Genomic DNA, 16,635 nt, shown 5'->3' with positions numbered 1-16,635 from the left:
GAAAGAGAAAGAAAAATAATTTTAAAACAATAATTTGACTGATATCAAGTAAATGATATGCTTACCTGAATATAGAAATCAGAATATACCACGCTATCTATCTAACAATATTTCCAGATAAGCGAGATACAATCCCCACAATAACATTGTATTATCACGAAAAACGCTCACTCACTCTACTAGAAGAACAGAAAAAAATAATAAATCAGCCTACTACAGACTCCAATTCACCAGCAGCAGCCCAGTGATTGCCAACTCAAAATATAAATTAAAACAGGAGACACGATATAAATAGATTGAAAACACTTAAAAACTTACATTAGAAATGGGGGAAATTTTCGGAGACTGTGTCTCCTTTCTCAACCGAGAAGACTGCAGTTTTGAATCCAACGGTTGTGTGACCACAGAGTACGCACGGAGCCTCAATTGTAGCAGCAGAAACCAGATTTTATAGTCATATTATCAGAGTATGGAGGAATTCCTTTTCCTTTCATATCATCCTTAAAATGCAAAGTTTCAAAAAACCTTGTGTATACATCGACACGCAGTTGAAAAAGTAATATTTTTGTCAAATATCATAGAATTCTATCACCGCGTTTGGCTGTAATTGCATTACATACAGACAGACAAAAGAAAATCTGAGTTAAAACATAGACCTATGTTCGGTCAATCAAATGACCTACATGATAATTTTCTGAAAATTTATACTAATACAGTTTTCCATTATTTTTTATGAATATGACAAGAAAACACAAAAATTTGTCGTTTTTTAATCAAATATCATTCAAGTATATAAACTCATGTCACAATAGAACGTTATTTATGTATGAAACTAGTGACTATTAACTTTCAATCAGATTAAGGAAATATTTTTTTCAAAATGCCATGCTGGATGCACGACACCAGGTAAAAGGCCTCTCAACTAGGCGCATTGGTTTCCAAGGTGAGGAACGCCAGATTCATGTTAATCTATCATTGACTATGCTACAAAGGAAGCCGTTCAATGAGGCTAGAAAGCTTCAAAAAGAGTTAAATTTGAAATATGTCTGTGTAGACAAAGGCGGAAATGTGAAAATAAGGATTGTTCCGGGGGGCCGCGTCCATACTATTCGCACTGAAAAGGATTTTGATTATGTTGCTTCGGCAGTTGAAAAATCTGCTAAGTAGATTCTATCAAAGTTGTTATCCTCATGATAAGCCGTTTTCATTTCTTTTTTTATGCTTATGGGAGTTATTTTTGTGTGCTCGAAGAATGTTGAGGTGAGGTGGCTTACTCCACCTTGTAAAAAAGTGATAGCTTACTTATTTATTAGCTTACTTACAGTTCCAAATTTTTTAAATAACTCAATATTATTCGTTAAAAGTGGTAATTGAGTGGAATATTTCTTATTAATTTATCAATTTAAGTCATCTAAATTCAAAATTTATAGTTTTAATGTTTATTTTGGACCAAAATTTTATAAAAATTGTACACGTGAAATTCTAACCTTATCTTGGACTTTGTCACCTATAAATTTGGAAGAAAAATAGCACAAGGACTACCTTATTATTTTATCTTTCAATGGGTCCGTATCACAGAGACAAGTTCTCACAGAGACAAGTAGTGTTTTTGAACGATATTAGTGTCACAGAGACAAGTTTCATAGGAACAAGTTGTTTTATAAATGGCAGTCTCACAGGAACAAGTTCCCACAGAGACAAGTTGAGTCTCACAGAGACAAGGTGAGTCTCACAGAGACAAGGTGAGTCTCACAGAGACAAGGTCTGTTTCACTGGAACAAGTAGTGTCAGTGGAACAAGAAGAGGGGTAGAGTCCCATTCGAACAAGTGTAGTGTCACAGAGACAAGGTCAGTCTCACAGGAGCAAGGTTGGTGTGGTGTGTTGCCTACACATGAAGATGAAGGCATTCCATTTGCTCTAATAAATTGGATGTCATCTGTTTTTATATATATATATATATATTATGGTGACATGAATAGAATAGAATGACTGCCTTTATTTTTCTTAGAAAGCGAAGTTAGGGCGCAGTCGACCCTCTCTTACACTCAACTCTCTATCAAGTATTATAACAATACGAAAAAAATAAATACAAATAATATGATTAAAAACAAACAATAGTTAAGTTATCTACTTATTTAAAATAATAACAAATTTTAAATTATTGAAAAGAAAGAGAAAAAATGACATTGAAAATAATACATAACAATGCTGAATGATAGTATTTTCTGATACTTCATCACTTTAGTAAAAAATAAGACACTACAGAATACAATACAGTAGGCCTACATAGCAACTGAAGTGTTTGCTATACATTTCATTTCCTACTTATTATCACTATGTAAATCTCGAAGTGGATAAGTAAATTACATTATGATTTATTTAAATAGTAAAATAGAATCTTCCTTCAATCAACAAACAACGTCACAAACAACGCTCCTTCAATCCACGTGACATACATATATAAATATATAATTTACATATGTTAATAATGTGGTGACATCATTTGAAGCCAGCTTTAAACGTTTCTCCTGTGGAGAGAAAATGATGAATTTAGTAGACTGTTTAGTGGATCCTAGACATTCAGATTCAAATCTATACATAACAATTGATTCCCCTTTTCATCCAGGATATTTGTGGTTTCTTAAAATTTCGATTTATTGACCGAGCAAAATGAGTTCTAAGATTCAAGTCGACGGCTTTGCATTTCTCTTTATGTTTATATGTTCCGCAATTACGGCGAAACGCAGCAATAGATTACCATGAAATTTGACAGGTATATTTCTTTTTAAATTGTGCCTCGACGTATATACAAGGTTTTTTGAAAATTTTGCATTTTAAGGTTAATACAATAGGTAAAGTCTCCTTCGAACGCCAATATTACAGTAAAAATCAGAATAGAATCTTCTTCTTTAGCACTACAGCCCAATATGAGCTTTGGCCGCCTCCACTACAGCTCTCCACGCTTCTCGGTCCTCTGTTAATTGTCTCCATCCTCTATATCCCATTTTTTGGAGATCGTCTCTCACTTCATCTTCCCATCTTATTCTCGGCCTTCCTATCTTTCTTCTTGAATGTAGCCTCTCCTTGAATATTATTTTAGGCATTCTGTTTTCGTTCATTCTACAGATATGTCCAAACCATCTAAGCCGCTGTGCCTTTATAAATTTTAAAATATTTCGGCCTTTCATCAATGCCTCGAGCTCTGAATTAGTTCTTCTCCTCCACTCCTCTCCTTCTTTAACTGGACCATAAATCTTTCTTAGGATTTTCCTTTCAAAAACGCCTAAATGGTTTTTGTCTTCTTTTGTTAACGTCCAAGATTCACAGCCGTACGTTACAACAGGTCGAATTAGGCTCTCATATATTTTAAGTTTCGTGTTTCTACATATGAGCCTGTTCTTCAAAAGTTTCATGTTACTGAAGTATGCTCTATTTCCAGCCAATACTCTTTGCTTTATGCTGTAACCCATCTTGTTCTCGTTATTTAGTTCAACTCCCAAGTAGCTGAAGTTCCTTACACCTTGAAAGATTTTATTTCCAATTCGGAGGTTTTGTGGAACTCTTCTTGCTTGACTACTTGATATTTTCATGTACCTCGTTTTTCTTTCATTCACTATCAAGCCAATCTTATTCGCCTCTCTTTCTAGCAACAAATACGTTTCCTGTAGGACATCTTTCCTTCTTGCAATTATTGCTACATCGTCCGCATATGCACATACCTGATACATTCGGTGGAAAATATTTCCCCTGTCTAATCCTTCAATAGCTCTATGTAATGCAATATTGAATAGGATTGCAGATAGTCCATCGCCTTGTTTGACACCTGTGTTAAATTCAAAAGTGCTGCTCCTTCTATTACCAATTTTGACCATTGCTGCAGTCCTACTCATTGTCATTTTTGCTAGATTAATGAGCTTTTTTGGTAAGGCGTATTGCTCCAATGTTTTCCATAGCTCACTTCTCACTATGCTATCGAAGGCTTGCTTGAAGTCAATAAATAAAATATGTAAATCCAGGTCATGCTCATAAAATTTTTCTGCGATTTGCCGGATTGTAAAGATTTGATCTGCTGTTGCCCTTTCTGGCCGGAATCCGCATTGATATTCTCCAAGCACTTGTTCTGTGTAGGCCTTAATTCTATTGTTAAGAATACTTGATAAGACTTTATAAGCTACACTGAGAAGAGTTATTCCACGATAGTTATTACAGTCCAGTTTATCGCCTTTTTTATAAATTGGACATATTATACCTATGTTCCAATCTTGAGGCATAGTTTCATCTCTCCATATCATACTTATCAGCTCATGTATTCTCTTGACTGTGTCATCACCACCATACTTTATCATTTCTGCCGATATATTATCTTGGCCACCTGCCTTTCCATTCTTTAGGTGCTTTACAGCCATTTCTGTTTCCTCTAATGTTGGCCCTGCAACAAACTCCGCTTCAATACTAAGTGGCTCCCCTGTTCCTTCATGTACATTCTCCTCATTGATATCTGTTACTGTTAACAGTTCTCTGAAATGCTCTGCCCATCTCTCCATGATATTATCCTCTCCATTCAAAACTCTCCCTCTTTTGTCCTTGCATGAAATAATTCTTGGTCTATATTCTTTATTTATTCTTTCCATCGCTCTATAGAACTTTTTCGTCTCATTCTGTTTATATAAGCTTTCAATTTCTTCTAACTGTTTGTTCAAAGCTTCTCTTTTCTTTGTCCTGCATGTTCTATTGGCAATTCTTCGTTTTTCCTTGTAATCTTCATAATTTCTTCTTGTTTCTCGTTGTATCATTCGAGATCTGGCTTCATTCTTCTCTCTAATTGCTTCCCTGCACTCATTATCGTACCATCCCTCATTCCTTTTCCATCTTTTCTGACCAATTGCTTCATTTGCTGCTTCCTTCAGGCCATTGGCTAGCTTTGTCCATACTTCTTCAACACCATCTGCTTCTGAAGAGCTCAAAGTTTTTGCCTGTATTAGTCTGAGGTATTCACTACGGACTCTTTCACTCTTCAGCTTTTCAACATCCCATCTTATAGGCACAACCTTTTGTTTACCCGCCAGCATTGACAGCCTCTGTCTCACTACTACCTTCACAATGAAATGGTCAGAGTCACAATTAGGTCCCCTACAGCTTCTTACATCAATGATTGATGATGCATTACGGGAGTCAACTATCACGTGATCAATCTGATTGATTGTTGTTGCATCTGGTGATTTCCAAGTTCCAAGATGAATACTCTTATGTGGGAATTGAGTGCTCCTAATTTGCATGTCATTTCTGATGGTAAACTGACCAAGAAGAAACCCATTCTCATTTGTTTTTTCATGAAGAGTATACTTCCCTGCCACTTGTTGTAAGTAACTTTCCTTTCCAATCTGGGCATTGAAATCTCCCATAACGATTAATTGATCATATTTAGATATTTCAGCACATACTTCTTCCAATTGTTCATAGAATACTTCTTTTTCAGCAATATTTTTCTCGTTCGTGGGAGCATGGACTGACAGAACAGAAACATTTCTGAATTTTCCCTTAAGGCGTACTCGACACATTCTCTCATTTAATGCTTCGAACTCCATCAGGGCTCCTCTCAATTTCTTAGCCACAATGAACCCTGTTCCGAACATCCCAGTTCGTTGCTCTGGACCACTATACAGGAGAGAGTAGTTGCTTTTATCAATTCTTCCTTGGCCTTTCCATCTCACCTCTTGCAATGCAACCAAATCAAACTTATATTTCAATATTTCTTCAGCAATTTCATTCATTTTTCCTGCTCTCAACATTGTCCTCACATTCCATGTTCCAAATACCAAATCATTACTTTTTTTTGCTTGCCGTTTTGTTTTTCCTGAAATCCGATCCGTCCGAGGCTGCTGTGTAGGTTTTCGTAACAATGAGTTTTTATGGTGAAGAGCAGTTAACACTTCGCCCAACCCCCAACCTGGAGGACCAGGGGATTTGTTTAGAGTTACCTTCTCCTAGACAGCTTGCCTTCACCACGGCTTACGAGCGCTGTCTTCCCTTGATTGTTTCGTTTCGGTTGACTTACTCCGTACCCTTCATGGGAGTAAGTGTTATCCAGCCGCACCAACGTGGAGGCGCACATCTTCGGGTTGCTATAGATGGTAACGATGTTCTTAAAGGGTTTCTCTCCAAGATGTCGAAACAGAGCGGCCCAGAATAGAATCATCCATAATAATTCAGCTGTTGAGTGGATTTTTAATTGCATGCAATAACGCATGCAATTAATATATCAATGTAACTTAGTAAAAAATCAGCTGTCGTGTTGACTATTCATTGCATGCAATGACGCATGCAATTAATAACGGAAAGAAAACATAGTATTTTCTCTCGACCTTTATCTGCTTTCAACTCGGTCTGACCTGTTGCCAGTAAGTTGAAGGAGATTAGATTTTGATGTTAGCATATTTTTGATACACTAACCCCAACAGCCATTAGCCGTTTTCACATCGACATCTTGCCGACACAACATACAAACAGGATTTACTTTTATGGACAGTATGAGACGAGGCTGTGTTTTATAACTGCGCGAGGTCTACTGTTCATAGAACTACTAGTCCAGGATTAAAATGTTGTTTTACCAAAATCATCAAATATTTAATAATTCGATACAATGATACATGTACAAATGTGAAGCTGACTTGCACCGAGGTGGAATCAATTTAATCTTAAATAATTTGAAATATATTTCAAGTTGTTAGGCTTCATTAATTCATTGACACACCTATTTTATCATTATGTGTTACCAGAACCTATTCGAATTATGTAGATTGCCTTTAATGAATAAATTGAGTTCCATGTAAATGTATTATTTCCACCAAACTCCAAAATAACTATTTCAATGTGACTTTTAATTGTTCAGTCAATATAAAATAATTTTGATTCTGCAGTAACTTATAGATAAGTGATATCAATGTAAGAAAGAACAGATTATATACTTCTAGATGAATGTAACAATATTGGAAAGATGTTATCCAACGGTATTTGAATACACCCCTGACTGTTACTGTATGGGAGTACCACCAGTAATTTATAAGTTTTCAATTCGTCAAAAGAGTGGTTATAGATAAAATAGTGTACTCAACGGTTATAATCTTCTCCTATCTCTATTTTTTCTCCTTATTATTGTTCATCTTCTTCCTGCCGCCAAAAGTGCAGTACTTTTATACCTGGCAATAGAATTTTTAGAAATAGAAGCATTTGGTTAACTTTGGTTTTACGCTTCAGTGAACATAGTCTATGAGCAGGGTAGTTGAAATAAGTAAACTCTTCATTTGTAGAGCTTTAATCAAATAAAATTGAACATGACTTTCTACTAGTAACGGATCAACAACATTTGATATTTATGAATGAATCAATGACAACGAAAACATGTGGTTTATCATATCATTCTACCCGGCTAGATTTTCGTGTTATCTTAGGGGCAAGATGACGGAGCGACACAGTGGACTCTTGTCCATCAGGGCGACGAATGTGAGCATACTCTGGGTTTGCCTCAATCAATTCAACTTCTTCTACTGATGAATCTTGCTTTGAATTTCGGTTCATTTTCTTCAGCCAAACTGGTCCTGGGCTCATTAGCCAAGATGGTAGTGACTGTCCATTTGTTGAGGATCTCATGTGTAGGAACATTCGTTCATGAGGGGTGCAATTTGTTGTAGTACACAAAAGAGATCGAATAGAGTGAAGTGCATCAGGCAACACTTCCTCCCATCGATTTGAATCAAGTCCTCGTGATCTTAGAGCTAGTGTTATTGCTTTCCATATAATTCCATTATATCGCTCTACTTGACCATTCCCTCTCGGATTGTAAGGCGTTGATCTACTAGTTGCTATCCCTTTTGAGCCAAGAAAGCTCTTCAACTCAGTTGACATGAAGGATGTTCCTCTGTCTGTGTGAATATAGCTTGGAAGGCCAAACATTGATATTAATGAGACCAGGCAATTTATGACTGTTCTCGCAGTCATGTCTGGACAAGGAAATACAAAAGGGAATCTTGAGTACTCATCAACCATCACCAGTAGGTATTTATTTCTTGTTTTTGATTGTACGGGTCCTTTGAAGTCCATATTAATTCGTTCAAAAGGTTTTGTTGCCTTTATGAGATTTCCTTTTGTCTTCATATACTGTGGTTTTATTTCAGAGCAAATTGCACAATTGGAGCAAATTTTCCTTACATCATCTACAGTATAGGGGAGATTTTTCATTCTGAGCCAGTGGTAGAAACGAGTTACACCAGGGTGACAAAGTTCATCATGGTATTTTGCCAAAGCTGAGTTCAATGTTGAACAACCAGCTGTAATACATATACGAGAGAGTGCATCAGCTGGTGCATTTTCTTTTCCAGGTCTGTAGACTATGTTGAATTTGTATTCAGATAATTCTAGGCGCCACCTTTGTATCTTTTCATTTTTTATTTTTCTATTGTGTTGAGTGCCAAACATGAATGTGACTGATTTTTGGTCAGTGATCAAAGTGAATTGTTTTCGTAGTAAATAGTGTCTCCATTTTCTTATAGACTCCACAATGGCATAGGCTTCTTTCTCAACAGCTGAATGCCTGGTTTCACTTTGGGACAAAGTTCGTGAGAAAAAGGCTACTGGTCGAGAATTTTGTGTTAATGTTGCACCAATTGCAAAATCTGATGCATCTGTCTCAATTATGAATGGTACATTTTCATCAACAAAGAGCAGTACCGCGGAAGCAATTTCATTTTTCAACAATTCCAAAGTTTCCATCAGATCTTGAGATAGAGGGAATTTCTGTATGTGGACAAGGGGGTGAATCTTTTGAGAAAAGTTTTTAATCCATCGGGAGTAATGAGCCAGTAATCCCATGAGTCGTTTCATTTCTTTAGCATTTCTTGGGGGTGGAAAGTTCATGAGTGGTGCAAGGCGTTCTGGGTCAGGTTTAATTTCTCCATGTTTTATCTCATACCCAAGGAACTTCAATGATTTTTTTGAAAATTTACATTTTTCTTCATTTATAGTCAAGCCATACAATTCAATTACTTGTTGAAATTTCTTAAGATTTCTGTCATGTTCTTCTTGATCTGAACCGCAAATGACAACATCATCCAAATAGGCAAAGCAGTCGTTCAAATTCTCTCTTTCTATAAGTCCGTTTATTGTACGTTGGAAGGCAGCTACTCCATTGGTTACTCCGAATGGTATTCGTTTGAACTGATAAAGTTTTCGGCCTACTTCAAAGGCAGTGTAATGTCGTTCATTCTCAAGAATCGGTATTTGATGGTAAGCTGACTTGAAATCTACAGTACTAAAAAGTTGTACTTGGCAATTGTGTTTACAAGATCTTCGATCAATGGGAGAGGGTATGCGTCTAAATTTGTGAATTTATTAATAGTCTGTGAATAGTCTATGACCATTCGTTTCTTCTGTCCATTGGTTACAATGAAAGGCTGGGCACGCCAACTGGACTGGCTTTCCTCAATTATTCCTTCTGTAAGGAGGCGATTGACCTCATTCTTCATGAATTCATAGTCATCTTGTGGGTGTCTTCTGGATCGGGTAGTTATTGGGTGGCAATCGGGAGTCAAGTCATTGAAAAGGGAACATGGTTTTATCATGGCCTCCACCAAGAGGCAATCTTTCAAGGGTGGTGTGGTTGTAGAATTATTATCTATTACAAGAGGCTGTTTATTACCATTGAATGCTAAACTTATTGTAGAGTGATTCATCAAAAAATCGTGACCAAGTATCACATTGCAACAGCATTCTTTTAATACCAAGAGTTTAATATTGTTGTATTCATTTCCTTTGTACACAATATTGCTATAAACACATGCTTTTGTAGCGGTGTTATGTTGAACAGATGCAAATCTTATAAAACAAGAATCTGATGCAGTTTTAAATTTATTTGTTTTTGCAAATTTTTCATCAATAAAACTGGCAACACTTCCGGTATCAATAAGAGCTGGTGTATTTATTCCATTCACCGAAACAATAATTGTAGCTTTAGAAAGATTACTGGCTATACCAGCTGCAGTAATAGTTGACGTAGTTAGTTTTTCTTTGAGCGTTTTACTTTTACACACATGGAAAAGTGTCCAATTCGGGAACATTTATGACAAGTCTTTCCTATTGCAGGACATTCTTGAGAATTTGAGTGTTTTTTATATCCGCAACGTTGGCATTGAACGGATTTCTCTACAATTGCCTGTCGATTTTGGGTTACAGCATTAACATCTGAGAAAGATTCACTCAAGCTTATGTTTTTATTTTCTTCAACAGAGTTTGTATAACAAGTACTTTTAAAGGAGTCGGCATATGTTTTTGCGGATTCAAGAACACGTGCTTGGGAAACGGTTTCTTGTAGACTCAAATCTCCTTGTTGAAAAAGTTTCTCTTTAATTTCAATAGAACATAACCCTGAAACAAGAGCATCTCTAATATGCTCGTTTTTGTTTTCTTCGGCTGACACTCTAGTGAAGTTACATGATAAGCTTAATCTTTTTAGTTCAGAATAGTAGTGATCAATGGACTCACCTATTTGTTGTTTTGCATTAGCAAGGCAGTATCGTGCATAAATTTCGTTCTTCGGTTTAACGAACATATCTTCCAACATGGATATAGTTTCTTCATATGAAGTATAGCTTTCCACAATTTCGTATAAAGCAGGTGATAAGAAGTTTACCAATATTTTCATTTTGTCTTTGGTTGTCGTTCCTTCTAAGAAATTTTCGAACGTCTTTTTCCAATGTTTCCACTCTCTCTCTCTCTCTCTCTCTCTCTCACATGATAATGAATTAAAACGCAGATTTCTGTCTTTGACACTAATATCAAGCTTTAGTTAGATCAATAATGTTTCAATTGCCATCTAAATCTAGGTGAACTATTTGTAACACATAAACTAATAATTAAAACCACCCTAAATAAACCTTGATTAGTCCCAACTGATATGGTTTACAGTAACTTTAAGGACATGACAATAAGACAATAATTGTGGGTTGGAAACGTAATTTTGAATATTTATTATAATAAAATATAATCCCATTTTTCTGGTGCTCCAAACTCGTTATTTAATAATAAACCTACAGTTTAAGAGCCATCACTGATAAATATGTCACTTAGTATAAATACAGAAGAACAAAAATCATAAACCTTATTCCGGGACACTTTCTCATTAATTCTTAATTCTCGTATAGCCTATGTGTGTGATAAACGAAATTTGAATTTGAAATCACAACATTTTTTGAAAAACATACAGTTTTGAATTACGTGCTTATTCTACGAAAATTGAAACCCCTTTCTTAGCTGGCGTCTAGGAATAAGAAATGTATTGACCGATAAATACAAACAATTTGGATGTAGATTAGGCGAATAGGCCTTGTCTAAAGGATTCAGCTTATAGTCTGTTATACAATAAATGAGCAATTCAATTCATAACATCTTAGTAGTCATCTTATGAATAGTGTTATCATTCATCAAATCAGTCTTATCAAGTCATAATTATCATCACCCAGTACAATTGAATAAATTAAGTCATACATTGAAAAAAGACATAAACTATTTATAAACTCACAGCACTGAATATCATATTTTCAACAATTTGAAAATTAATTTACGGAACAATAAGCATTTTCATTCAGAATTACATTTAGTGCGTTTTTTAATTTATTCAGAGGCAAGTTTCTTCTAATATAAGATAAAGGCAGATTATTGAACATGGAGTACACTAGATAGGAATAAATTTCAAGCTCTTACTCAATCTGACATTAGGAGTTACAATACTCTAGTAGTCCAGATAACAGTAGACCTCACTGAACATCCTTTGCAATGTGGTAACGAGAATATTCAGCCATCTACTAGAAATGCTATCTACTAGGAATAAAGTCATTGTAATAATATCAGGGCTTTTATAAAATGTTTGCCAATGGCCCCACTAAGAAATCTGATCAGGCTGGTTGGAGACTTCCAATCAACCATACATTACATTACATTACATTACATTACATTACCAGGGCTACCAGACATTGTTTTGCAGTAGTCGTACTATATCATAATGGAAAAAGTAGAACTTTGATATGAAAGTAATGAACTCACTCCGCTACAAATAAAATCTATTGGTGTGCTAATCTAAATGTTGCACTACTTCAATCCTGTAAAAATGAATACCGGTATAATACTTATTCTGAATTGATGGAATCCCAAGTCCCATTGCGCTTATGATAATTTTAAATGTTACTTTATTAACTCAGTAAGTTCAGAAAGTTATTGCTCAGTTGAATCAGAGCTACGATTAAAAAGATGATTTGGGAATTATCAAGTGGCACTTTTTGTTTTTCACTGGGATTTTCATTTTGTAACATGTAGAGACGCTTGTAGAACAACAATCTGTTAAATTTTCTATGGGAAAGATTTTATGAGGAAAATGAAGTTTTTCATTGACATTATCATCCGTAACTCGGAACGCCATGATAAATCTTGGCATCTAAAGCTGCGTTTACACCAAAGTTATTAACGAAATGTTAATAACTTAATCCTCACAATTATTATAGATTGAACGGCACATGAAAAACACATATGTTCATCATGTGTATGATAAGTTATGTTCAATCTAATAGAATCTATTGGTGTTGACGCAGCTTTACTCTGTGACTGTCTGGAGTTAATATTATATCAATTTGAATTTACAATTCGAGACCGCAGCTCGGAAAAAGAAGAGATGATTAGCTCATAATATTGGGGACCGAGCTTCGCTCAGGAGTACAAAAGCATAAATAATTTATTACGAAAGAAGGAATTATAATGAAAAACCATTTTGGCCATGTGGTTTTTAAGAAGCGGTGATGAATAGGTCAGTGGTAGGCTATTTGGCTTTTATATATTCCATTTCATATTCATATTGATTACTCTTTCGGGTTGAAGGTTATATGTATACGCATTAGATATATTGGAATAGTTATCTTGGAGTTTGTTAGAAATATATTACATTTGCATAGAACTCAATTTATTTATTTATTTAAGTTATCTTCTATCTAATTCTAATAGGTTACCAACCCATCCCTATCTTATATGATAAACCTTCAATCATAATCATATACCTGCATGATTAAAAAACAGCAGACATTCAATTTACTAGAACAAATAATGGAGTGCCTTCAAGTTCAGATGTAGGCAACACGCCTAACTTCTTCCTACATTCGCTACCTTGTCTCTATGACACTGACCTTGCTTCTGTGAAACACCTTGTTCCAGTGGGAACTTGCTTCTGTGAGACTGCCATTTATAGCGCTACTACTTTGGACGGAGACCTTGTCTCTATGAAACTGCTTGTCTCTGTGGGAACTTGTTCCTGTGAGACTGCCATTTATAGAAATACTTGCTCCTGTGAAACTTGTCTCTGTGACACTAATATCGTTCAAAACCACTACTTGTCTCTGTGAGAACTTGTCTCTGTGAAACATCCCCCTTTCAATGTTATCACATTAGTGTTATTTGCATTGTAAATAAATAAATAAATAAATTTATAGAGAGTATTTCTATCTCTAATCACGTCAATTCAAATTCATTGTAGCAGTTGAAAATAACTGATAGCTTTTATTATTGTAAATCGATTCATAGAAAATATCATCTTACATCTGATACCATTGGTAATAGACTCCATCATTCTCGGCAGATAAGGAAGTAGGAATTATTTTCCATCGTGTGAACTGCTCTGATTAGTCACTCATTATTGTAATATATGGTGGTAATGATATTAATGATTAAAAACCATAATGATGGTTTATACCATCTAAACTACCTTTCAAATTAAGTCGAGCTAATCTTATATATATATATATTATATATATATATATATATATATATATATATATAATATATATATATATATATATATATATATTAAATGTTGAATAAAATGAAAAATAAATTCAATTCAAGTTCAATTCTACAATTCCTTTCTCCAATTTTAGTCTAATTCTTTTTCTATTTCTAATTTTAAATCTCCTCTTTTCTGTCAATTCATAAGCCTATACCTTTCCTTATTCATAACTCACTCAAATCTTAAATATCCCGTTTGTAACCGCCACCTAATACCCTATAATGTCTCCTGAATCTGTACCCTTTTTCTCTCCATCCGTCTGCACCGCGTAATCTGTGGTTTCTGCTGCTACAATTGAGGCTCCGTGCGTACTCTGTGGTCACACAACCGTTGGATTCAAAACTGCAGTCTTCTCGGTTGAGAAAGGAGACACAGTCTCCGAAAATTTCCCCCATTTCTAATGTAAGTTTTTAGGTGTTTTCAATTACTATTTTAGGTATAAATTTGATCAAAATCGTTGGAGCCATTTTCGAGAAAATCGCAAAAAATCCTGTTTTTGACAACATTTTTGCCATTTTAGCCGCCATCTTGAATTGCATTTGATCGAAATTGTTCATGTCGGATCCTTAAGTCTTTCTTTGCAAAGGCTAAAAATAAACTTTCTACTGGTGATATTTTTCAAAGTTTTTCGATTTTTATATCATCAAGCTATCAAATTGAAAAAGTTTTCTCAGGAAAACATTTTTTTCCGATCATTACTTTTTGAGATATGAGCACCTGAAGTTTGAATTTTTGGGACAGAACATTTCAAATTTGGTAAGATATAAATCAATGAGATTTAGAGGATGGATTCTTCATGGTATAGTCGTTGATCTATTAAAACAAAAATTTTCTGAAAATATCAATTTTTGAAAAAGTTATTCAATTTACCAAAAATAACTCAACTAAAAGTTATTTTTGGTTATTTTTAGTAAATTGAATAACTATCTTAAAAATTGATGTTTTCAGATTTTTTTGTTTTAATAAATACAATAAAACAATAAATACCATGAAGAATCTATCCTATAAATCTCATGGATTTATCTCTTACCGAAATTGAAATGTTCTGTCCCAAAAATTTAAACGCTTATATATCAAAAAGTAATGATCAGAAAAAAAAATGTTTTCCTGAGAAAGCTTTTTCAATTTGATAGCTTGATGATATAAAAATCAAAAAACTTTGAAAAATCACCAGTAGAAAGTTTATTTTTAGCCTTTGCACAGCCTTAAGGTCCTTACACTATAAGGATCCAACATGAACAATTTCGATCAAATGCATTTCAAGATGGGACCTTAAATGGCGAAAATGTTGTCAAAAACAGGTTTTTTGTGATTTTCTTGAAAACACACACACACACACCGACCAATACCCAAAAACAACTTTTTTGGACTCAGGGGACCTTGAAACATATAGAAATTTAGAAATTGGGGTACCTTAATTTTTTTTGAAATCAATACTTTCCTTACCTATGGTAATAGGGCAAGGAAAGTAATAAATCATCTACTCTGAAGATAGGATAATCAGACTATAGAATTATTCATAATCAATCAGCTGACAAGTGATTACACAGATGTATGGATAAGCCAGTCTATTTCTGTATTTCTATAAGGTCTATAGATTCGATCAAAGACCTCAAAGAGGTATGCATCTTTGATTTTGTCTGAACTGGCAAGCCAAATTCGGCATGTTTTCAGAGGATTATTTGAATAATTGTAGGATTTTAAAAGCACATAAGATAATGTATCATGCATCATTTTTCTCAATAAATCCCAAAGAATAATTATATGTGGAAATAAAACTCACAAAAAAAAAATTTATGTCATATGATCCAATATTCGAAATTTGAAATCCATTTGAATTTTTTTCAATTTTCTATCACTCATAAGTTTTTTTCACTGAACACTACACAGATTTTAGAATACCTAAAATACTCCTTAGGGCCATCTACATTTATATGTAAATTCATAGCCTGTAAAATTGCATAATAAAGGACTTACATCCAAAAATATTTAATACGGGTAACTAAAATTTCATATAATCATCGTTTAAAACATAAACATAAACATCGTTTGGGTCTAGAGCATTCAATACCTAAGTAATGTCCAAACTATCACTTGAATAAATTACTGAAATACTCCTTAGAGTAATCTACATTTATAATATGTAAATAGCCTGTAAAATTGCATAATAAAAGATTTATATCCCAAAAAGTTATAACCACAGCCTAACTAGTACCCAACCTCTATTGTTTGGGTATAAGCTTTCAATACTATTAACCTCAATATTGTCGGAACTATCACTTGAAAAAAATCACTATAATCATCATCATTATCTAAATCTAATAAAACACACAAAAGTAAGTTATATAAATTACTGTTTATAATTCACTTGATTTTATGCAATCACTAGCCAGTGGCAGTAACAGCTGGGAGCATTTAACAAAAACAGAACTGCATCAAGTTAGAAGAATATTATAGTGGTATTGTTTTCAACACTGTGTTGTGAAAAGCCTTCTGAGTCGAATGGTATAGTTTCCAAAGAAATCCGACAGATGGCAGCCAAGATATAAACAGTTGTTGAAGGCATCTGACTTGAGATGAATGCCTAGTCTGTGACACATAACTGAGTCTCAAATCAGAGGGCTGCCAGCGGTAGAGTTAAGATCTTTGGTTTCAATATTTTCTTTTGAAGTCATGGTATTATTATGCGTGCCCATCAGTATTGATATTCTCACATTAAAAAAACTAATTTAATAGGTGATTAAAAATAAACTAAATATTG

At 34.4% G+C, this 16,635-nt stretch overlaps 1 protein-coding gene across 2 annotated transcripts in view; it reads left to right on the top strand.

Annotated features, from left to right (window-relative positions):
• Positions 1 to 16,635, top strand: part of LOC111057851 (threonylcarbamoyladenosine tRNA methylthiotransferase) — a 65,536-nt gene that overhangs the window by 30,528 nt on the left and 18,373 nt on the right. The window lies entirely within an intron of this gene.

Source organism: Nilaparvata lugens, chromosome 5 (assembly GCF_014356525.2).
Source record: "Nilaparvata lugens isolate BPH chromosome 5, ASM1435652v1, whole genome shotgun sequence".
Lineage (NCBI taxonomy): Eukaryota > Metazoa > Arthropoda > Insecta > Hemiptera > Delphacidae > Nilaparvata > Nilaparvata lugens.
Note: the sequence above shows the minus strand (reverse complement) of the source record. Positions and strands in the feature narration are given on the sequence as shown.